This window comes from Schistocerca piceifrons, chromosome 5 (assembly GCF_021461385.2).
Source record: "Schistocerca piceifrons isolate TAMUIC-IGC-003096 chromosome 5, iqSchPice1.1, whole genome shotgun sequence".
NCBI lineage: Eukaryota > Metazoa > Arthropoda > Insecta > Orthoptera > Acrididae > Schistocerca > Schistocerca piceifrons.
In genome coordinates, this window is record NC_060142.1 from 640,780,394 (window position 1) to 640,804,527 (window position 24,134).

A 24,134-nucleotide genomic window follows, 5' to 3' on the forward strand; every position below is an offset into this window, starting at 1 on the left:
TTACTTTGCGCTCTGAACTGAAAAGAGCGACGTGAAGCGATCGTCAGGAAGACTAAAGACACTGCGCAACACATCTGTGCCAAGTTCCATCGGATTTTCACAGTGGTATCCATTTCGCGCCTAACTGCACCTTGCTTTCCGAAGACGCCTCGTAATAAAATCGTTCCTACATTACAACTGTAGAGCGGGACAATGCGTACTTTTTCCAGTTTACTTTTATGGTGGTCAGACATGCCGATTTGATTAAAAACAGCCATAGTGAATAGCGCTATAAAAAGAAAATTTTCTACCTTTAGTACGAAAAAATATAAAATACAATGTATTATACAAAACTGAGTTACACGCAAGTAAGCGAACTATTATGGGAGATAAAAAGAGACTAATACGCTCGTTACTATTGCGTGTATCGTTACAATTACAGCTACAAGTTTTAAAATTTGTAGAATTCGAAACAGTCTTAGGTCGCAAAATTTTTGGTTTATTTCATGGGTGGTTTCGATCTATGTTATCATTATCACATGAGCGTAGGAAAGATAAAAAGAATGTGCATACTTATCAATGAGAGCATTACGACTGCATACAACAGTATTGGTAGCAGCATTTACTGAGGAGCATCTCAAGGACCACGTAGCTATCTACCTAAACTGGAAATCAAAACATAATAACTTGTAGCCAAGACATGATGGTGCCTATCTTAGCAACCAAATTTTGCGATCAAAGACTGTTTTCAGTTTTTCAACTTTTAAATATTGGCTCACTGTGTACTATAATGTGATTACGTCACACTTCATCAACAGAAGTTTTAAGTATGCACCATCTGACCTAAAGTAACCAGACACTTGTTAGTGGACATTAATGTGCGATGTTTTCACCGTTCGCCTATATAACGGCTTAGATAATCTGGTCACACTTTCAATGAGTTGTGTGAATGTCTGCAGAGGAATGGCAATCCATTCTTCCTCAAGAGCCGATGCCAGCCAGAGAAGGATGAGATGTTGGGCGCTGGGGTCTGGAACGATGTCGACGTTCTGATTCGTCCAAAAGGGATTTGACAGGATTCAGGTTGGGACTCTCGATAAGGCAGTCCATTTCAAGAATGTTATTGCCCACAAAATAGGCTACTTTGTGATAGAGTGCATCGTCATGCTGGTGCAAACGATCCATGTCTCCGAACTGTTCCTCTACTGTACGCTGTACACAACGCCGTACTCTTATCCTTCTGCATTCAAAGCTCTCTTAAGTGGAATAAGGGGACTACTCCCCAATCAAGAAAAGCACCCCTGTACCGTAACACCACCACCACGTCTTCCATGCATCCGCCACACCCAAACACTTGCATCGGATTGACGCACGGTACATCCTGACCCATCACTCGAAATTATTGGTTTTCAGTCGTCCGCTGTCCATTGGCGTTGCCCTTTACAACATAATCATTGTGCTAGTAGCACTTAGTAGCTCACAATAGATGCAATCATCTGATATACTGCGACGTTTATAACCACCCTGTGAGATGCTCGATGATCCCTGTCCAGTGCTAGATGATGTTTACGTGTTCGTAATTTAGATATCGTTGTTCTTTAGCGTTTCCGCTTCAGAAACACATCATCAACAGTTGACTAGAGCAGATTTAGAGCGGTTGAAATATCCGTTATGAATTTCATTCACGTGACGTCAAATGACTACTCCACGATCGATGTCACTGTGTTCTCCTGCTATTACTGCTTCCCTAATGTTTTACTGGCGTGTCCGCATCTTGTGGCATTTAGTGGTCAACTCCTCATTACATAGTAGTCTCCGGATGCTTTTCGTCAGATAGTGTGCATTTTCCTACATAATATATGTTGCTAAAATTTTGTAATTCTCTTTGACAGCGATGCATAAATGGTAAAGTTTGGCATCGAACCCATACCTTGAACAGAGAGAATCTCTCTCTCTCTCTCTCTCTCTCTCTCTCTCTCTCTATATATATATATATATATATATATATATATATATATATATATATTTGTTCCATTGATACGTACAATTTTCCTTACAATGCGTCATGAATCAGAGTTTGGAGATGGTATTAATTTCTAGAAAGGTTTCGTTTTATTAGGACTCATATGACTTGCGCTTAGTCGGTAACAGTGGGAGTTTTCTTGTGAGCGCGTTTGATACTTATGTGGCCATTGTCAACACACCCATTTCTGTTGATTTTCCTGTTCCTGCATGGATAGTGTGAATGATTCGGAAGTTCTCTCGTTTTAGCATAATGGTTATCACGCAAGATGTACGACGCTGGAAACAGTTTATTTTCTGAGCTTTTTTTTATTTTATTTTATTTGTTTTTTATCGTGACCTCTCAGAACCCGATGAGTAAGGGGTCGCCGAAACGAACAACGCCTTCCTTGTAGCGTCTACCACAGCAGTTTGCGGTGCGCACTCGCGACATTCTCGTGTTAGGAAGCCAGTCCATAACAAGCTCTTGTTTGAATCCTTTAAATCTTTTCCGTCAATACAATCTGTAAAGGTTCGCACAGTTACGAAGTGTAACAGAAAATCCGTGGAGTGACGCTTTTGTATGTGGTCCTCCTGCATTCTTCCCATAAACTCTGAATGATGTCAGCCCACTACGTCAGTTGGGCTCGTTTCTCCGTAAATCGCTCCCAATAGAAACTCCTAATTTCTTTAAGGCTGTGACTGATTCCAGCTAACTGATCGCTGACCTCGTAGCCGAACGATATCGTATCTGTTGATCTGTTTACCGATATTACACTCCCTCCACTTGTATTTGGAGCCAGCCGCCAACCATTCTACAATCATTTTAATAAGCACTGGCCGTCTGTAAGCCTCTCTACGGTCCGTACCAAGTTCACCCGCATGTCCACGAACACGCTCGCAGCGCCAAGGATTTTATTCGGCGAGTGATCTGCATAAACAGCAGCGGACATGGCGCTCTGCCCTGAGATACAACAAGCGCAATCTTCTTTTATGACGCTGTCCACCTTGAATGGCGTACTGAATGCCATTTCGTAGGATGCCTTTAAGCCGGCCACATGACTGTCCGGCTGTTGAGCACGCAGTATTTTGTTTATTACATGACTGGGTGGACTTGAATCGAAAGATTTCTGGAAAACAATGAATTTCACAGAAATATCTTCTCCTAAATCATTAAAGACATTTAGATATTAAAAAAGGTGTTTTTTTGAGGATAGTACTATTAACGTCAGTACGAAGTATTATGCAGAAGACCAATACTGTGCATACAATGATATGTCGTCACTCTGTTGATCCTGGATTCCATAAATTGAAAGCCTTCCCACTACTTTTTACCTTAACTTCTAAGTCCATAAGAAACTATGACCCAGTTTCTGATGCCCTGAAACTCAACCCCTTTTCACAAAGCTAGGTGAGTACCCGGCGTTTCCCTGGTTTGTATTTATTTCAGTTCTATAAGTCCATCTCATAAACCCGCCTCTCTATGTCCAGCTTCTCTGTACCCTTCTCCATTTGTCTCATTCTTCCCCTCCTCTCTGTCCACCACCTCCGCCTCCCACACTCCGTTCATCTCCTCTTGCCTCTCCTTCTGTCCACTTGCTACTCCCCCCCCCCCCCCCCCCTCTGTGTGTCTCTCTGTCCATCTGCTATTCCCCCCCCCCGTCTGTCTCTCTGATCATCTGCCACTCTCCCCTCCCCACCTTTCCTGTTTCTGCTCGTCATCTCCTGCCCTCCTCTGCCTCCATCTCCTCCTCTACATCAGTTATCTCTTCCGCCCTCTCCCAGTCCATCTCCCCCTCTTCCTTTTCTCTCTCCATCTCCTCCTCTTTCTATGCATTTCCACCTTCCCTCATATCTCCTGAATTTTGTGTCATACAATGATGTAATTCTGTAGGTACATTCAGTAGCATGTGTGGATACTGTCTGCTAAATGTGTTGCAGGAGTAGGGGTAGGGGTAGGGGATTTAATAAGAGTAAACCTAAAAATACTGAAACCAAAATTCTTACAAAAGACCTTATACAACTAACCACAATACAGGTGTGTGAATTACACGTTATAGATGTAATTCGTGCGGTACGAATGATTTTGCACCCTGCGTCGTGCAAAACAGTAATTTGAAAAGATCTGAGGTAGTGTCATAGAAGAATTTTATCTGAAACCCCTCGTCTCCGAAAGCACGTTTCTTGGAGTTCGCCAGCAACACGAATTTAACTCCATAGCTGAAAATTTCATTTAAAATAAAAATCTCATCGCCACTGAAGGCACCTTATTCGTCTCGGCTTCAAATGCAGCTAAAGCGGTAGTAGTAAATTCGAGAACGTAGTATTTAGTTGAAAACAAGTGGAAATGTTGAAGAAATACAAGTTTAATTTGAGCAAAGGCCAAATTATGTGAAAAATAAGTTCGTAAGAATCTCAAATTACATTCACTCTTCATTGTTTACTTATTGAATGCAAAAGATAATGTTTCATATACTGTATTAATGTTCAACGGACAACGCGTCTTGACCACTGATGTACACCGGGCAAAATAAAATCCTCACATATTTACATTAACACCCTAAAAATGATTTGATGAACGGAACAGCATTTGCAAGCTCGGATTACTGAATAAAAATTGTACATTGATTCCCACGTGTTCCAAAGAAGTTGTGAGCTGATGCAAAAACCGTAAGTTTCCCACATTAAATACGAATGCAGAGTATCCCGAGTGGAGAAATCTAATGTTCCACAATTTTAAGAACCACGTTACGTACAATTACATGAATGCAGCACAAGCATGCGACCCAGCAGCCATCTCACCATAATCCGGAACGAAGATGTTTCTCTCTTTTTCACAAGACAGAGCGTGTGTACTAAACAGGTAGGCACGTCCTCACGTCAGCAAGCAGAGAAGAGGGTGTCCAATAGAGAAGACCCTTAGTCTGACGAACACCCGGACTTGCGAACTAATTCCACGGTCAAGTATTCCCATTGGCTGATTCACGTGGAAGCTGAGACGAAATGGTGGTAGCTACCTAACAGTGTCCACCCAGCGGTATACTGTTTCATCAGACAGCTGTATGACTACAGGTTCTTTGAGACAGATAAGTGATTCTCGACGCGCGGAAGATTACGCGGCACGAAATGCGTCCCAGAGCAGATGACTTTCAAGATTGCACAGGAACTGAAATACGTTATTCTAGCAAATCTCGTATGATCTACGTTGAATTGCTCAAATCTCCTGCAGCAACCTGAGCGTATCCTACAGTATTCAGGTCGGGACGTTAAACAGTCCACATATGAATTAAATTGTTTACCATGAAAAATATTCGGACTCCGGATCCTGTCCTTGATGATGAATCACCTCGTAGTAATTTGATAATAGGTTGTAAATAAGCAGTAAGGATAACGTGTGTATAGATGTGCGCAGTAAAAGACGAAGTTGGATGTCACATACATATAAAGCATTCCATTGACTTTACGTCGCCAGAGAAAATCCAGTTCACGGCTGCTATCAATCTGGAAGGTGCTGACTGACTCACCTGCAGGTTTCAGCGCTCCAGCTTTCATGTCGTCATGCTGATAATTGCAGCACTGTGCTGTTAAGAGCGGTGAAAACTGCACACCTTAGTGGGCACTTGACCTACACTATCCAAAATCATCCTCGTTGTGAAAATACTGCCCACCTACAGGTTGCCAAAAGATGAAGTCGAGGATGAAATGGGATCCGATCCTATTCTTTCAAGGCAATGCAAGCAAATAGCAGTCATCAGTGATTGTTGGAGACAACCTCCCTGATGTTTATTTTCTTTTATTAATTACTGCAAATTTAAAGACCTGCTACCTCATGTTTCAAAACAGGTCGTAAACCTTACAGTTTTCGTATGTCGTTTTTCTAGTTTTTTTCCTTTTTATTTGTAACATTTGAAAAAGAGTATTTTTTGGATCTGCAGCTGATGTTTTTCTTTCCGTGTTTCCAGTTAAATTATGGGTTATAGGTTCCGTCTTTATCCAAAAACGGTTTTTTTTTTCTTTTCACCCAGATATATTCTTTAGGCCACACTTTATTAAATCAGTTACAACCTAATATATTTTCACTTTTTAGAGTTTTCAGTAATCAAAACCCACTGATGATGGCACAGAGGTGCTGAAACATATTTGGGTAAAGAGAGTAAGCGGTGTTTTTGTATAAAGGCGGACCTATAGCCTACAATGATAAAGAGTAATACATTTTTAGAAAACATTAATCCTGTTTTGAAGTATAAATGATTTTTTTGTTTTAAGTAAAATCTAAGAAAAATGATAGTACAAAGGAGATATTTGTTAGTGCCATCACCGACTCGCACTGTCAGTGAATTCCTCGGAATGTTTTCCTAGAGCTGTTGACTCCCACTCACAACAAAATAGTTTGTACTTTGTAAAGAAATAGTATTACTAATCCGATACATTAACATTAGGTACTCGTCCGTGTTCAACATTGGATACTTTCTTGGCTAGGTCGCCAGAACTTTACGCTACCTTTACTGTAGTATACGCTGTCGTTATCTATTATTTGCCTAATGCATTCACTTTGTCAGTGCATTAAGGCGTATTGCGTCACATTAGTAATTCTAGAAGTGTTATTTACTGTTACATCTCCTCTTCCTCTTCTGCCTTCTGCTCCTCCTCTTCCTCCTGTCCTTCTTCACAGTCACTGTTCTCGCCTGTCATTGTGGGTGTCGCTGGCCACACTGTGGAGACTGTTGTTACATTGCATATAGACATGTCCGTTGTGTTGTGTTCGCAGGTACTCTTCAGCTGTTGTTTTTGAAATACATTTTTAAGGCCTTTCGTTGTGCCCATTGTTCTTTGTCTCTTATTGCTGTGCATATACACTGAAGACCCAAAAAAAACTGGTACCTTGCCTAATATCGTGTAGGGCCCCCTCGAGCACGGAGTAGTGCCACCACACGACGTGACATGGACTCGACTAACGTCCCAAGTAGTACTGGAGGGAACTGATGCATGAATCCTGCAGGGCTGTCCGTAAATCCGTAAGAGTACGAGGGGGTGGAGATCTCTTCTGAACAGCACGTTGCGAGGCATCCCAGATATGCTCAATAATGTTCATGTTTGGGGACAGCAGAAATGTTTAAACTCAGTGTTCTTGGGAGCCATTCTGTATGCAATTCTCGACGTGTGGGGTGTTGCATTGTCCTGATGGAATTGCCCAAGTAATTCGGAATGCACAATGCACATGAATGGATGCAGGTGATAAAACAGGCTGCTCATATATGTGTCACCTGTCAGAGTTGTATCTAAACGTATCAAGGGTCCCATATCACTCCAGCTGCGCAACTGCACACTCCCCACACAATTACAGATCCTCTATGAGCTTGAACAGACCCAGGATGACATGCAGGTTCCATGGATTGATGAGGTTGTCACCATACCCACACACGTCCATACGCTCGATACAATTTGAAACGAGACTCGTCCGACCAGGCAACATATTTCCAGTTATGGACAGTCCAATGTCGATGTTGACGGGCCCAGGCGAGGTGTGAAGCTTTTTGAGCCTTCGGCTCCAAAAGCCCATGTATTGCGAATACATAGAAAGAAGGATCCTTTACTGTATGATTATATGATAGCGGAACAAACACTGGTAGCAGTTACTTCTGTAAAATTTCTGGGAGTATGCATGCGGAACGATTTGAAGTGCAATGATCATATAAAATTAATTGTTGGTAACGCGGGTGCCAGATTGAGATTCATTGGGAGAGTCCTTAGAAAATGTAGTCCATCAACGAAGGAGGTGGCTTACAAAACACTCGTTCGACCTATACTTAAGTATTGCTCATCAGTGTGGGATCCGTACCAGGTCGGTTTGACAGAGGAGATAGAGAAGATCCAAAGAAGAGCGGCGCGTTTCGTCACAGGGTTATTTGGTAAGCGTGATAACGTTACGGAGATGTTTAGCAAACTAAACAAATGGCTCAAATGGCTCTGAGCACTATGAGACTTAACATCTGAGGTCATCAGTCCTCTAGAACTTAGAACTACTTAGACATAACTAACCTAAGGATATCACACACATCCATGCCCGAGGCAGGATTCGAACCTGCGACCGAAGCGGTCGCGCGGGTCCAGACTGAAGCGCCTAGAACCGGTGGGCCACACTGGCCGGCTAGCAAACTCAAGTGGCAGACTCTGCAAGAGAGGCGCTCTGCATCGCATTGTAGCTTGCTGTGCAGGTTTCGAGAGGGTGCGTTTCTGAATGAGGTATCGAATATATTGCTTCCCCATACTTATACCTCCCGAGGAGATGACGAATGTAAAATTAGAGAGATTCGAGCGCGCACGGAGGCTTTCCGGCAGTCGTTCTTCCCGCGAACCACACGCGACCGGAACAGGAAAGGGAGGTAATGACAGTGGCACGTAAAGTTCCCTCCACCACACACCCTTGGGTGGCTTGCGGAGTATAAATGTAGATGTAGATGTAGAAATCTGCAGTAATTTGCGGAAGATTTTCACTTCTGTTTCTCTGAACGATTCTCTTCAGTCTTCGTTGCTCCCGTTCTTGCAGGAGCTTTTTCCTGCCTCAGCGATTTCAGAGATTTGATATTTTACTGGATTGCGGATATTCTCGGTACACTCGCCGACTGTAACACCATGTTCAAACTCACTTTAATATTGATAACCTGGCACTGTAGCAGCAGTTACCTATCTAACAACTGTGCTAGACACTTGTTGTCTTATTTAGGCCTTGCGACCGCAGCACCGTATTCAGCCAGTTAGATATCTCTATATCTAAGCATTCCTACACCAGCTTCTTTGAAGCTTCAGTGTATGCACGTCAGTTTCTGTGTAGTCAGAGTGTAGTGTATGTCGATTGTTCGGGTACTGCCCGCAGCAGAAGACAGTGTGTTCCGGGGAAGCTCCTTCGTCGCGTGTGCATGCAGATGTTTGTGTGAGACGCGGTTTAAGTGTGGGATGAATTCCGTATCCAGTTAAGAAATGTACCATATCGCGGCTGGGATCTATATGTTTCATTCTCAACCGATCCCTTATGGCAGGGAGGAATTCGTGCAATTTACGTCCCTTATCACTTACATCCCACTCACCTCGTCATGTACCCAACCAAAAACTTTTGAGGTGATGCGTAGTCTTTATCAGTACACCTACCCGAATAGCAGTGGGCCTTAGCACCCCACTTCCGGGATTCGGGGAGAATTCCTTAGCCCCGGATCGAATTCGCTCAGCAGGTTGACGACAAGGGCTGGTGTGCTCGCCAGCCTGGATGTGGTTGTAGTTTTAACGCTATTTCACAATGCTAATTCCCACGACCTACATCAGTCACAAGATTCGCCAACATAGAAAGTTCTCACAATTTCACATGGGTGACACTACACGGAAACATTTCCGACGCCGTGTAGGTAGGCGATAAAAGCAAAAGAATAAGAAGAAGAAAGAGTGTTTGAGATCCTAGATGTCAATGCCAAAAAGCTATTCATGCAAATATCTGTGTTTCAATGTAGTTGTTCATGAACAACAAAAGGTCGAATATGTAACTACTTATAAAAGACGCAGCACCGTAGGCGATCATAAGCAGAGTAAGGAAGGAAAGGGACAAAAGCTCACGGGATACTGAAAGTATGAGGAGGGCGGACAATCTGACGTGCGTGGATGGTGCAGTTGGTAACACAGTGTCACGAAACGGGTGGCATCCGAGTTCGAATCCAAGTTCGGCACACACTTTTAACATGGCACAAATAACGTGAATTCCATCGTTGCCCATGCCATTTGTTTCTTATCTACCGCTTCATCCGTAATTTTCACGGCGTGTAGAGAGTTTAATTTTGATAAGACTATGATTTACGAGTCCAATCCAAATTTTTCCGCCTTGGACACTTCGCGAGATGTATAAGGGAGGGAGTAATATATTAACATATGAATATTCCCTGTCTTTTGTTGGAGAGGACGCTCTCTGAACTTTTAACGGTATACTTCTACGACTTTCTTGAGGCTTCTGCTACTGGATTTTAATGAAGTTCCCCCTTCACGGCCGCCAGCTTACGAAACAAATCATGACTAAACGAGCAGTTCGTCTATGGGTTTTTCTAACTCCCCTATGGATTCTGATCTTGCGAGAGTGCCAGAGTGACACGTAACCTCAAGATGAGGTCGAGCGGGGATTTGCGAATCACTTCTTTCGTCAGTGAATTACATCTCCGTTCGTGTCCACACTCACAGAGTTCACTGTCCGTAAATAACAGATTTTAGCTCTCACTCTGTCGGCACCAACTGCCGTTTGACTCTCAAACATAGAGTTGTCTGGTACGTAGAGTTGACACAGGCGAATTATCGCGCCGCGGTGGGGTGTGTGGCAGTTTGTACACCGATCTTGCGTACTCAGCTTTCATGCAAATTATTTCATCTTTCCGTGAGTTACTATCGCACATGTGGTATTTCTCTAAATTATGGGAACAGTTGGTAGCCCGAGGCACTTTTGTTAGAGGGTTTTTTGTGACATTCGACTGGTCAGTGATGTGCAGTATATTACGGGACTACGGAAAGATTGTTTAACTGAAAAACTGGCAAACTCTGTCACAGTGTTGGTGTTATTTGTTTTCTTTTGATGACGCAAAGAAATTAAAATTGATATTACATATAATCAGTAAAGTGTTCCAGAAATCACGTACTGACGAATTCGGCCCCCAGGCGTAAGCTTTTTTCCATTCCAAAAGAAAATAAAAAGGGTCGCCAATTCGCATAACTACACTGTGTTTGCCGCTGTCCAGTAGCAAGAGGATTGTAGAAACTTTGAATAGTTACTCACGATGTGTAAAAGAAAAAATTACTTGCAAATAGAATGTCGCAAAATCATGGCTCATGAGGTAACTTCTGGATGAATACTAAAATGAAATCTGCTGCAACAACTTTGTTAGGCACAGGGGTTATACGAAAATATGGAAATACCAAAAACACAACACATTAGCAACCCTGATACGGCGTAGAAAATCCGGAGGCGTTCTAAACAGCTTTGATTCTCCTCGGAACGGTTAAGTACAGGTCCTGCATGGATTTCAAGAGAATGTTGCATACCACTCTTCCTGAAAAATAGTGGCAAGTTCAGGGAACGATGGTGGGATAGGACACTGAGAACACTCCGTTCTCTCCAAATCAGGCCACAAAGGCTGAAATATATAGAGATCTGGCTGCTGTGGCGGACAGGACAGACGCGGCAATTCATCCCCGCGATGGTCTTGGACGATGTAGGATTTCAGAGCAGGGTCCCTATTGCCTTGAAAAACAGCAACACAGCTGAGAAAGTCTTCAGCTCGTGGTCTAGGGCTAGCGTTGCTGCCTCTGGATCACGGGGTCCCGGGTTTAATTTCCGGCCGGGTTGGGGAATTTATCTGCCCGGGGACTTGGTATTTGTGTTGTCCCCATCATTTGAAAATGACTATCTCTAGTCATCACTCGTTACTCCGACCACGCCCCCTTTCCTACAGTATATATGTCGTTCGTGAACGTCCGACCAGTCAGTCGGCAAGACTCAGCGAGGGAGCGCCTCTGAGGATGTCCAGCGCAGTCCTGGACGAAACATCAGGAACAGAAGCGTTTCCCGAACGGTTTACCAGCAGCTATGTTCCCTCAAAAACTATGATTTATTACAGCAGACGCGGACACAACACACTCGTCGAACAGAAATCGAACGTCATGCATCGCCAAAGTGGTCTATCTAAGATATGAAATACGAGGAGTGCTAGTGGGTTGAGGACCACGGCTATGGCACACGGTTAAAAGGCTGCTCTAACGAATGTCAACGGGAAAATAAATCTTGCGGTGGACAGCAGCAAAGCACACCTACACAAACGCAGCCGTTCACAGTACCTCTATGTATGTACAAGTGTGCGGGTGAAATATGTTCCTAGATAACGGGCAACGCTGAAAACTAGTGGTGTTTAACAAACTGCAGTTTTAAAATGCAGCCTGGCGGAACGATGTCCTCCTTACATTTAGCGGAGCTGTGGTGCACTAGAAGAACAGCTTGATTGATGTGTTGCCGTCCTTGCTAGCATTGGGCAAAATACTAACGTTACAACGAACGATGAGATCGATTCAGATGTAGGTTTCCCGTGGTTTCCGTCGTCCGATTAAGGCAAGTGAGGTGACAGTTCCTTCGGAGAGGGCACGGCTTGTTTTATTGCCCATCTTTTGTTTCTTAACCGGAGCTTCTGCGCTGTCCCTAATGACCTCGTCGTTGATTGGTCGTAAGGTTCTAAACTTCTTCCTTTTTCTATGGTGGGGGGGGGGGGCAGGCGGGGGGAAGATCCGCTGTGTTGCTGGAGCTGCATTTCGCTTGTGGAATGACGTATGAGATTAGTTCGAACTTCGGTTTTAAAGGTCGAGTGTTTCCCTTGGTGGTGTCCCGATGTGTTCCATAGAACTAAGTCAGGTCTTTGGTTGACAGTACAAGCAGGTTAGTATCCTCATATCATTGAAGTGTTAGAAAATCCATTCGGACAGTTCGGTAGTGTTACGATGGCGCATTTTTTTGCTGAAACTAGACGTGATTATTGGGCTGCAGTTGGGGATCAAAGGGACCGATATAATCCAACGACAGGTCGTGCAACGTTGAGGGATCTTAGGAGCAATATCTGGACTTCCACTTTGCATCATGTTAACATGCAGTAAAGGAGAATGCCTTCATGACCTGCCTGAAAGGTATCCTGCCGGCATAAAGTACGTACAACTATGTGTACTTTTCATCAAGTTCGTTCCCTCCCATCGGCGAGTATCACTGTGTTTTGTTACACATTAAGCGAGACGACGTTTCTCCAAGCGTGGAGTGTCCAAAAGATGACCCCAGGCTCCGATAACTTCCGTCCGTTCTGACGTCCAGTGTCCAGAGGTTCGTGAATAGAGTTGCCTCTTTTGTAGCTTTTATTAGGAAGGTGGGACATCCTGCATCTGCTCTGATTTCCTCGAGCAGATGTGCATATATGGTACACCCTTTCCGTGATGTTCGGGAGGACGACGGTTCAATCCCGCGTCCGGCCATCCTGATTTCGGTTTTCCGTGATTTCCCTAAATCACTCCAGGCAAATGCCGGGATGGTTCCTCTGAAAGGGCACGGCCGACATCCTTCCCCATCCTTCCCTAATCCGATGAGACCGATGACCACGCTGTCTGGTCTCCTTCCCCAAACAACCAACCAACCTTTCCGTGATGTTACATGAATCGCCCAATCTCGGGGTCGGAGTGTACCAAGTACTGGGCATCCGAGTTGCGTCGCCATGAGTCTTCATAATACTGGACTGGGCTGTCACACAGGCAGCCCGTGCAAGATCTCACGTCATCCAAGACAAAGTGGAAACGGTAGACAAGATCCATCGAAGAGCTGTGCGAATCGTTTAGTCAGCACTAGAGATTTCTTCAGATATCTACAAATTACAGTGGCAGGCTCTCAAAGGGAAGGTCATAGATTACTGACCGACAATAACCCAAGAAACTCTCACACTGATCCAACGAAAACTGCAAAAGACGAAACAGTGCAAATTTTAAATCAATATGGCACAGAGTGAACTCCCATATTAAAATAATCATGTTATTTCACATTCAAAGACATTGGTGAGCCTCATCCCAAAGACTACGAAAGTTTTGGAAAGAAATTTAAAACTCTTACTCGCCAAACAACCAAATCCTACCCGCATTTTACAGTCGAATACTTCCCACAACAGACTGCCAGCAACAAGCAGAAATATTCAGAAATGTCCTTCAAGTCTACTCTTTTCCCGAAGACCAAGATTTTGTCAACTGTGTCCAGACAGCTACCCATAGTAACACAAGAGCCAAGCCCAAAACAGATATACTTACAAGTGATATCATTCTAGTCGAAGTACTGTGAGCAGGACGCAACTCAGCATCAGGAGGAAATGGCATCGCCAGACTTCACCCACGAAAAGCCACGTAGGACACAGCCATACCTATATTTCTCACAATCTTCAACTACTGCCCAGCGACAGAAATCATACCATCTGCATGGCAACGTACCGACACAATGATGATACCAATGCCCAATAAACACCCCACTATCCCAGCTTTTATAACCTTATCGCCCTTCTCGACATAATCAGAAATAAATTTGATCCACAAAGAAACATTGTTTGCAGACCATAACAACCTTCACCCAGATAGCAAGTTTGGCTTTAAAAAAGTAATGGACCATAGATCCAGTGTTACGTCTTGGCTTGTATCAGATGACACGAAAACCACCACCGTAGGATTCAGCACTGTGGCCACCATTCTGGACATATAGGGGACTTTCGACAAAATCTGCCACGAAGGACTTTATTCAAAGTGACAGAAATAGAAAAATGGTTCAAATGGCTCTGAGCACTATTGGACTTCACTTCTGTAGTCATCAGTCCCCTAGAACTTAGAACTACTTAAACCTAACTGACCTAAGGACATCACACACATCCATGCCCGAGGCAGGATTCGAACCTGCGACCGCAGCGGTCGCGCGGCTCCAGACTGTAGCGCCTAGAACCGCTCGGCCACTCCGGCCGGCCGACAGAAACAGACATCCCGACAAGAACCGTTAAAACTGTTACGCACACTAAATAAGGACAGACTGTACGAAACACGCGTCAACGAAGCATCGACAACGACATTTATAAAATTCTTAGAGTTTCGATTTGTAAGAAAATATAGTCTACTCTTTTCCCGAAGACAAAGATTTTGTCAACTGTGTCCAAACAGCTACCCATAGTAACACAAGAGCCAAGCCCAAAACAAACATACTTACAAGTGATATCTTTCTAGTCAAAGTAACGGCAGGTTAGGTAGTACAAGCTATCCTTCATACTGGATATGTGTTGCACCTTTAACATTTGAAATGAACGGTCCATTAACTAACAAGGCAACCATATGGAATAATTACCGTTATTCCAAAGGTAAGCACTCGCTGCGTCTCCACTACTGACAATCTGAAACGCAAATAGCTGTCGACTACACCCATCAACACGTGACACGGAAAACCGCTTCACATGTCCGGCGACAATACTGAAAGCACGCGCGTCTGTGGAAGACGCGCTCCACGTCGTGCGTGAAATACATAATGAGTTATTCCAGTGAGCTATAAATCATGCAAACGAGGCTACGGATGTTAAATTCATGAGCGGTGTTGTGCAAACACTGGAGACGGGTGACGGGTCACGGTACGGGTAACATGGCATGGTCTATTCTGTGCTGACAGGCAAATACGCTGCATAATTCGTGTGCAGCGGCACACTTGCAGCAACATTTCGATAACGAAGAACCAGCTACTACACTGGCGCTGGCTGGAGTTCGGTTCCATTTGATATCTTCGTTGCAAATCTGTTGAGTGTTTCATATTCTTACTGAGAATAGAATTTGAAGCGTGCAACTGATATTATACTCAAAACGTGACTGAAATTTGAAACGGTTAGAAGGTTACAAAATTACGAAATATCGAAGCAAATTAAAGATGTGTGGCGGGCTAAGAGTAGAACCCGGAGCCTTTCACTTCGTGGGCAGTGGTCTAACCTGCCGAGTCATCCAGGCGTGACTCGCAGCCCGCCAGAAAACTTTCTGTACTGCCAGTACCTCTTTCCTGCTCTACAAATTTCACGGAAGTCCTTCTGCTTACCTTTCTGGACAATCACTCCTTGAAAGAATCTCTCCAACACACATTTTACCTGTTATTTCAACGAAACATTGTAAAGACACGTTTCACCGTTTGAAGTGTCCAATTTCACTGCCCACAGAATAGAGTCTTTAAATAGTAGCATTTGATTGTGTGAGCCATGACATGTTACAGAAATTACTATTTTATGGTATAAATCGAACTGCATATGAGTGGTTTAAGTCATATCTACAGAACAGGAAGCAAAAGTTTCTTTATATGATTTAAGTGATTTGAGGAAGTTTCCCACATCATCTAACTGGAATGAAAATACATTAGGTGTTCCACAGGGTTCGATCATGGGTCCCCTTCTGCTTTTGATGTATTTGAATGACTCCTCTCCTTATATGGAACAAGAAGCTAAACTGACACTGTTTGCTGATGATACAAGCATCATTATTAATCCAGTAAAAGAAACTCCAATAGTAAATGATGCAAATAATGTTTTTGGATAGTCATTGATTGGGTTTCAGTGAAAGGGGTTGCTCTGAACCCTGAAAAAACACAGTACTTCCAATTTTATACTCCAGGAAGTACAGTTCCTTCAATAAAAGTAACACATCAGCAGAAGTCAGTAGCCAGAGTAGAGCATACTAAGTTTAAGGGTGTACATATAGATGAGAATCTCAATTTAAATATTCATATTTTGGATCTCCTAGAGCGACTGGACTCAACAACTTTTGCAATCAGAATAGTTTCCAATTTTGATGATATAGAAATTAGTAAGCTAACATACTGTGCATACTTTCACTCCCTGACCTCATACAGAATAATAGCAGCTCAAGGCTTTGGCAAAAAATATTCACTGCTCAAAGGAAAGAGGTTAGAATAATGTGTGGAGCTCACAGTCGAACATCTTGTAGCCATCTATTTAAAAGGCTACGAATTCTTACGACAGCCTCACAGTACATTCACTCAGTAATGGAATTTGTTCTCAGCAATGTGGAACAGTTTCAAAACAACAGTGACATTCATGATTAATACCAGAAGAAAGACAGACTTACACTATTCTCTACCTAACCTACCTTTGGTACAGAAAGGGGTAAAATATGCTGCTGTAAAACTTTTGAATAAATTATCAGTTGAAATATAATGTCTGACAGACAGCTGTAATAGCTTTAAAAACAAATTTAAATCATATCTACTTGACAACTCCTGTACCATACACGAATTCTAGAAAAGAAAAAAATAATTCTATAAGTATAATATATGCATATTGTGCCGTTTAAGGGAATGGGGTAAGTAACACAAATTTTAATTTTTTTAATCCTTCATTCATGTGTGCATTTCTTATGCACTTGACACATTCTACACCACAACGGTTACTGTGCGATTGATCAGTGGAACACGTCACTAACTAACTCTTTTCCTATTAGAGGGAACCAATTTAACACAGAGCATTCATTCTAAGAGTCGGAGTAGGAAATGAACAGAAACTTCAAATGTTCAGAGGGTATGTGATGTTGTTTCAGTTATTACAAATCGAGTCAAATTTACAAGGAACTTTGCAGTATGGCCCCATTTACCAGCGCGACATTGCACACCCCTTGACCTGAATGGATGCAGCTGGTTCGATTGGAAGGGGCGTCATAAAACCAATCGATCCTTCCTTGAGACAGGTGGGCTCAGTTCCTTGCTTTCATGGATAATGGCACTGGGGTGGGGTTAAAGACATCCAAGCTTGTCCCACACACATTCCATCAGTGACAGATATGGGAATCTTGCTGGTCACTGGAGCACCTCGGCCGCATGCTTACGTTTCATAGAGACACATACCATGTGTGAATGAGCATTGTCCTGGTCAGAAATGGCACCATAAGACTAGTGCACAATGGGTAACAGATGCGCATACAGGGTGTACATAAGATGCCACGAGCCCACACCATAATGTCAGGAGTAACAGCTCTGTGCTTCTTCAGTACATTGGGAAAATGGGGCCTCCTCCCTAGGCCGTCGTCAAATTCGCCGACGATGGTAGCCTGGGGTAGTATGGAACTGAGAAACATGGTTGTACACGAAGTGAGTTCAGAAAGGAGCAATCCTAGCTTCCCGGTCACTCCACGATTCAAGATGCAGCCGCTTGTGTTGTGAGGTTAATGGCAGCCTACACAATGGACGGTAATTCCTTAGTCTGGATACTCATAGCGAGGCACCAACATTCGTCCACAGCTCGTGGTCTAGTGGCTAGCATTGCTGCCTCCGCATCACGGGGTCCCGGGTTCGATTCCCAACTGGGTTGGGGATTTTCTCTGCCTGAGGACTGGGTGTTTGTGTTGTCCCCATCATTTCATCATCATCTGTGAACGTGGCTAAAATTGGACTGTGTAAAGATTGGGACATTGTAAGGGGCTGATGACCGCACAGTTGAGCGCCCCACAAACCAAACATCATGATCATCACCACCACGAACAACATTGTGGAATGGCACAGAAAGTTGCAAGCAGTCCACTGCTTGTTCTTGGACGGCGGCGCAGATGGGAAGGGATTAAGACGTGCTTGGTGCACTCTAGGTCACTGACATATCTCAGTGTTCCACAGTTCTGGATTTTGCACATTTGGACTAGCCGGCCAAATGGAGACCTATTGGACGCCCCTTTGAAACTCCGTCAGGCCCTGATAACGCCGTCTCACACGCATAAGCAGCGTCTCCGCGTCCTTCACACTGGTCGCTCAATACCTGACGCTGTTCACGCCTCTTGTACTAGTACACACTACCAGACCTGGTAGCGTCACTAAACATGGACTTCACTAATGCACTCTGGTAATAATGTAATTCGAATCACTTACATACTGCCCGCAGCTCGTGGTCGTGCGGTAGCGTTCTCGCTTCCCGCGCCCGGGTTCCCGGGTTCGATTCCCGGCGGGGTCAGGGATTTTCTCTGCCTCGTGATGGCTGGGTGTTGTGTGATGTCCTTAGGTTAGTTAGGTTTCAGTAGTTCTGAGTTCTAGGGGACTGATGACCATAGATGTTAAGTCCCATAGTGCTCAGAGCCATTTGAACTTACATACTTGTGGATAGTGAGTACGTCTGATAAGATGCATTGACATCCGACAGTGGTATTTCTGGGCGCTTCACTATTTTTGTCAGGCAGCGCAACAGCAATTTCAGTAGTAAAAATACGACCGCATATAAAATGTATTGGCAGTTTTCGTAGTAAACATTTAGTACAGACAGTGGATCATAGAACAACTTAAACATGAAACACAACTGAAAAAGGAAGCCATGAATTTCAGTTGGCAAAGTAACGTGATTGCTGAAGACAAGATAAAAAGGAAAGCATAATACTGATATGGTATCAGACGCTCTATGTGCAGGATCAAACTGACCTCATGGACGTGTGGAACATTTTCTGTTTGTGTTTTACATTCATGTATCACTCGCCTAGTAAATATGGAATATTCCGTCACACGTGTAAAACCATTAGACTAGATAGGCGTTCAGCTCTGTTAAAGATAAGGGAATGAATGAAATCTAACGATGCAGAGGAAAATAGTTATTGACTCGGCCACTGAGCTGCACAACGACATTTTCCTTTGGAAAAATGGGATTATTACTTTCTACGAGAAGTTGAATCCTTCATTTTTTACCCACATAAAACAGGGATTATAATTTCCTCACAGCGCCAACTAACACGTATGCCTTCCATGACTTTGGTCCTTGCGGAAAAAATTAAATGGCATCTCAAGGATCGCAAACTGTGTACCAAATATGTAGGCTATGAAATTTTTCGACAATTAACCAAACTTAAAATAATGTTAATCAGTATTTTATGTTAATTACTGTTTATAAGAAAATTTGAGAAAACAGACAATAAGAATGTAAGCTGGTGGGGTCGTCTCTTTGTCCTCCATGTACACAAAAAAAACACAAAATATCTGTTTCTTAGTTCCCCGATGTTTCTTTGATCTCTTTTCATAAGTATGTTACAAATAATCGCTGCAATTCAACAGTACGCACTGTTAAAGGCACCATTGTCGCATTTCAGCTTACTTCGTTGAACAGAGGAAATGGTCTCTGAAAACACGCTAGGTACTTCACGAATCATGTATATTGTCTTCGTGAAGGTATCAAATGACCGACCTTTTCGCGCAATATACTGAGATGACGGAAGTCATGAGATTGCGATGTGCACCTATACACAAGGCAGTAGTGTCGTGTACACAAGGTATCAAAAGTTAGTGCATTGGCGAAGCTACCGTTTATACTCGGGTGATTCATGTGAAAAGGTTCCGACATGATTATGCCCTCACGACGGGGATTAACAGACTTTGGACGTGGAATGCTAGTTGCAGATAGACACATGGGACATTCCATTTTGGGAATCATTGGACAGTTCAGTATTCCGATATCCATAGCGTTATGAGAGTGTCGAGAATAACAAATTTGATGTATTCCCCTCTCACCATGGACAACGCAGTGGCCATTGGCCTTCGCTTGATGACCAAAAGCAGCGGCGTTTGCGAAGAGTAGTCATGCTAACAGACAAGCAACATTGCGTGAAATAAACACAGATATCAGTGTGGGACGTACGACGAACATATCTGTTAGGACAGCGCTGCTAAATGTGGTATTAATGGGCTATGACAGGAGACGGTCGACGCGAACACCTTCGCTAACAGCACGACATCGCCAGCAGCGTCTCTTCTGATCTCGTTATCATATGTGTTGGAACCTAGGTGGCTGTAAAACCGTGGTCTGGCGAGAAGACCCCGAATTTCAGTTGACAAGAGGTGACTGTAGGGTTCGAGTGTGGCACAGACTCCACGAAACCATGGACCGAATCTGTCAACAGGGTACTGAGCAAGCTGATTGTGGCTCCATAATGGTGTGGGCTGTGTTGTCATGGAATGGACAGGGTCCTCCTGTCCACCTGAACAGATCATTAACTGAAAATGGTTATGTCCGGCTGCTTATTGACAATTTTCAGCCATTCATCATGTTTCCAAACATGCCACCAGGCCACAATTGTTCGCGACTAGTTTGAAGAACGTTCTGGACAGTTCGAGCGAATTATTAGGCAACGAAGATGGCTCGACATGGATTCCTCGAACATTTATGGGACGTAATCGAGAGGTCAGTCCGTGCAAAAAATCCTACACCGGCAGCTCTTTGGCAGTTGTCGACGGCAACAGAGGCAGTATGACTCAACATTTCTGCAGGGGACTTTCAGCAACTTGTTGACTCCATGTCACATCGAATTGCTGCACTACTCCAAGACTAAGAGGCCCGACACAATATTAGATGGTATCCCATGACTTTTCTCACTTCAGTGTACAGTGACGTAGCACTTCTATTTTGAAAGATATATCTGACGACAGCCGTCAGCTGATCTTTTTCGAGATCCGTTGGCTCGTCAAAAATGTTCAATTTGAAGTCTTCTGCTGTATCGTCTTAGCCAAGATTTCTGTCTCTATGTTTGGTCACAACTGTCCGTTGGTTCCATAGATATCAACAGCAGATGCATTTTGAATGAAATCTCTCTCTCTCTCTCTCTCTATGCGTGTGAAGGGAAGAACTGTTCTATTACAGCTCTGGAGCGCCTGAAGGTATTTTGGTGAGACTGTTAGACGAGCGACTTAGTAGCAAGAGGCATTAACGTTAGGTGAACCCTATGAACCCTATCTGTATCGATGAGCCAGTGGTAATACGCAAGCATGCCGTAAGAAACGTAGTACACGTATGTGTATGTAAGAAAATTCGCTGTGGGTCTGGCGATGGAATAACTGAAAACGATAGTATTACGAGGGTTGCCCATAAAGTAATGCTCTACATTGTTTTCTTCGACAATTCTTTATTGAACATAATGAGAATTACACACACATAAGATTGGCGTTTTATCCATATACCCTATTTTTCCACGTAATCTCCATCCCGTTCTATGGCCTGCATCCAGCGCGAAACTGGCAGAGCCAGTGCTTCTCTATGTCAATCACCTCATCATCCCCCTCAAAACGTCTTCCACGAATGGCATGAGTTCGCTGCAACACGTCAGGTGTGACAACCGTGAATGGTCTCCCCGATCGTTTCAAATCGTGGAGCTCAGCCGAACCGCCTTCTGATGACCTCACCCTCCGTGCCCAGCGACTAACTGTACTTTTGTCGACAGCAGATGGTCCATAGACTTTGCACAAGCGTTTGTGAATATTCCCCACAGTTTCTTTCTTTGCAGTGAGATATTCAGTCACGGTACGTTGCTTGTAGCGTACATCACCTACAGACGCCACTTTGAAACTGTCCTGCAGCTACGCTATCTGTCGGAAGTGACGCAAACTTGTAGCGCTCACTCAGGAGACATCAATTAATACTCTCGCAACGTTTCGCTTTCACAGCATTGTTTTCAGCCGAGTAAAAAAAAAAAAAAAAATGCGGTGCATTACTTCTTGAAGCCGGCCTGTGTGGCCGAGCGGTACTAGGCGCTTCAGTCTGGAAACGCGCGACCGCGCTCCGGTCGCAGGTTCGAATCCTGTCTCGGGCATGGATGTGTGTGATGTCCTTAGGTTAGTTAGGTTTTAAGTAGTTCTAAGTTCTAGGGGAATGATGACCTCAGATTTTAAGTCCTATAGTGCTCAGAGCCATTTGAACCATTTGAGCCATTACTTTCTGGGCAACCCTCGTACCGAATTCACTGTGTTTCCTGTCAGTTTTTAACTGCTTGGGTGACATTTCCCGCTGAGTAGTGTGTTGGGAGTAGGGGTTAGGTTGGGGTGACGGGTAAGTAATCGAGAACGATGTACACTACTGCCGAGTACATAGTATTCGTAATTGTTGACTTGAGTGGCGCTAAGATGAGTCATAGGGACGATGTAGGATGAGAGTGAGGTAAGGGATGCTGGCGTAAATTCGGTGAGTGACACCCATGGCGGACTTCGAATTTCGTTGCGTCTTCCCCTGCCTTCCCCCCCCCCCCCCCCCTCCCCACACCTCATCCCCTTTACAGTGAAGTAAAACGTGTACATTTCATTATTTCAATAATAACCTATTGTCTAGTACAGTTTCAAGCTGGAAGAACACACAATTCAAAGTCACATTACACGAAATATTTTTTGTCTCATAGAGGGTTCACTGCTCAAAAGAATCCAGTCACAATCTTCTCACGATTTTCTTTCATATGTCATTTCATCTTTCGCATTTTAATGTCCACCAGTCCATTCCCTTCTTCTTTTTCCGCTGCTACCGATACGTCTTCTTTCCCCGTCTGCTTGACCGCCTGTCTTCCTCATTTATTTCGTCTGTCACAAAACTGTGCGCTCACGGGATCGCCTCCCACACCATGTGCCTCACGTGCTGTACATTGATTACGCGACATTTACATGGGATTAAAACTTCAAAAAATATCTTCTGTCTAATGTAAGATTGGGAGCAATAACAAACGAGAGAATGTCAGGTAATCATAATGTAATACAATGAAAAACAATTCTTCATTCACGTGGACAACAATGTTCTTAAAGGTAACGTCTTGAGTAGTCCATGGGTCCTTCTGATTGCGTAGAAATTCTCGGTTATGAAGTTCGTCGTAATATTTGCGACACCGTAAGATGTATCTGTGTTTACATTCTGCCACATGATCGAACATTCTTCGGTAGAAACCGAAATCAACTACTCCCTTGCCTATAATAAGCTTATGTAATTTCGTAAAGGGATTCACTGCCATAGATTTGTACGATGTCTCAGGTGACACTGGGGTTTGAATAAGAAAGATATATCTGGATTCAGCCCAAATAGAAAGATATATCGGATAGCATTCAGATATGGCTATGGCTGGCAACATTGGTGTCATCACACAATAAAATTAAATGGGAATACAGTGCCATCTAGAGTGACACACATCTGTAGCCTCCCCTCCCCCCCCCCCCCCCCCCCCCCGCAGCCCCGCCGCCCCACCGCCACTCTCCTAGAAATTGCTAATAGTTGCCAATAACTGCTTACCCGTAGGTAACGCAAATTCTTTTACAAAGGTCGCTTGTGACGTCATTATCGTAGCGTTAACCTGGCCATATGTCTTTCGAGTTGATGTATCTCTTGTTGTTGTTGTTGTTGTGGTCTTCAGTCCTGAGACTGGTTTGATGCAGTTCTCCATGCTACTCTACCTTGTGCAAGATTCTTCATCTCCCAGTACTTACTGCAACCTACATCCTTCTGAATTTGCTTAGTGTATTCATCTCTTGGTCTCCCTCTACGATTTTTACCCTCCATGCTCCCCTCCAATAGTAAATTAGTGACCCCTCGATGTCTCAGAACATGTCCTACCAACCGATACCTTCTTCTAGTCAAGTTGTGCCACAAGCTCCTCTTCTCCCCAATTCTATTCAACACCTCCTCATTAGTTATGTGATCTACCCATCTAATCTTCAGCATTTCGAAAGCTTCTATTCTCTTCTTGTCTAAACTATTTATCGTTCATGTTTCACTTCCATACATGGCCACACTCCATACAAATACTTTCTGAAACGATTTCCTGACACTTAAGTCTATACT

The 24,134-nt window shown here is 43.7% G+C and overlaps 1 protein-coding gene across 1 annotated transcript in view; it reads left to right on the forward strand.

Moving 5' to 3' along the window:
* Positions 1 to 24,134, forward strand: part of LOC124799174 (pikachurin-like) — a 944,586-nt gene that overhangs the window by 535,669 nt on the left and 384,783 nt on the right. The gene's annotated exons all lie outside the window — the stretch shown is intronic.